Source organism: Myotis davidii, unplaced genomic scaffold (assembly GCF_000327345.1).
Source record: "Myotis davidii unplaced genomic scaffold, ASM32734v1 scaffold460, whole genome shotgun sequence".
Classification (NCBI taxonomy): Eukaryota; Metazoa; Chordata; class Mammalia; order Chiroptera; family Vespertilionidae; genus Myotis; species Myotis davidii.
The window spans coordinates 135,229-136,635 of record NW_006292692.1 but is presented as its reverse complement, the minus strand read 5'-3'; the positions used below and the strand labels follow the sequence as shown (position 1 = coordinate 136,635).

General features: G+C 38.9%; 1 long non-coding RNA gene across 5 annotated transcripts in view; it reads left to right on the top strand.

Annotated features, from left to right (window-relative positions):
• Positions 1-1,407, top strand: part of LOC102752855 — a 54,824-nt gene that overhangs the window by 17,458 nt on the left and 35,959 nt on the right. The gene's annotated exons all lie outside the window — the stretch shown is intronic.

Sequence of the window (1,407 nt, the reverse complement as noted above, 5' to 3'; positions counted from 1 at the left end):
TTATGAAGTAGCAACGAAAATAATTTTATGGTTGGGTCACAACATGAGGAACTGTATTTAAAGGGCCAGAAGGTTGAAAACCACTGACATAGATAGTGACACACTCCAAACAGCCCTTAAAGGCACATGCACACTGAGCTCTGTAAATGCACTTACACATATAGACACATAAAGGGGCAAAGGTAGGTCTACAGTTGTTCATATAGAAAATAATACATACATATATATACACATATATATGCCTAAGCGACCATTACGACCAGAACTAGTACCAGTTGCTATGATGCGCACTGACCACCAGGGGGCAGACGCTCAATGCTGGAGCTAACCCCTGGTGGTCAGTGCACTCCCACAGCCAAATTCCCGCAGCCCCTCCCCCAAGCCAACCAACCTCCCCAAGAATAAACTGTGTTTTGCATACTCACAACTGAAACGTACTTTTGCCCACCCCTGTAAATGTACATGCAGATGTACACACAGGTGCCAGATATATCCCAATGCAAATACACAGCATCCTCATTATATAAAAGTAAAGGATATACACATATATCTACAGGCAATGCGGTCCTAGACATACTAAAAATACAGGCATATTCAGAGGGACTCAAATGCACAGATATGCACCTTTACATGTCAACATGCACAATTGGCATGCATTCTCTCTCTCTCTCTCTCTCACACACACACACACACTCACACACACACAGACATATTGAGCTAGATATGCATTATAGATAGGTAGGAAAGAAGGTAGAAGTAACTACCAGAGCCACTGATCTACAAATGTACTGCTATGCTCATATAGCACTCAGTCCTAAATGTATATTAAATATGTGAATGTGCACACATATATACCTGCCAACATAAGCATATAAATATATACATGGACTTAATTATGCTCAAACAAAAACAGACATAGGGACTCATGCAGCTTTATACATATGAAAATATAAAGATTCAACCACATATGAAAGGACACATGAATAAATACTTTTTCAAAGGAAGCTGTGACTTTTAATGTACCTTTTTCTTAGCCTTTTAAAGCAAAAATGAAAGTTATTAAGCTTTCTCTGATGTCTGTATTCAAGCAAATGTGGAAATTACCAGAAAGTTTTCTAAGAGATCTGGAATGCATATGTTGTGTGATCATACACACACACTTCCACATGCACAGATTCACAGGCACAGAATCACAGGAAAACAAAGAAATATAAACATGCATGGGTATATATAGAAAGATACATAGAGACACACACACATACCACGGAAACATCACAGTGTAATATTAAAGCTCATGGCTATTGAATTTGAATACAAACCAAACCAAACCTGTGTTTAGATCCCAGCTTCAGCACTTACTAGCGCAATGATTTGGGGCCATTCTTTTGCTTTCTTACGCACAATGGG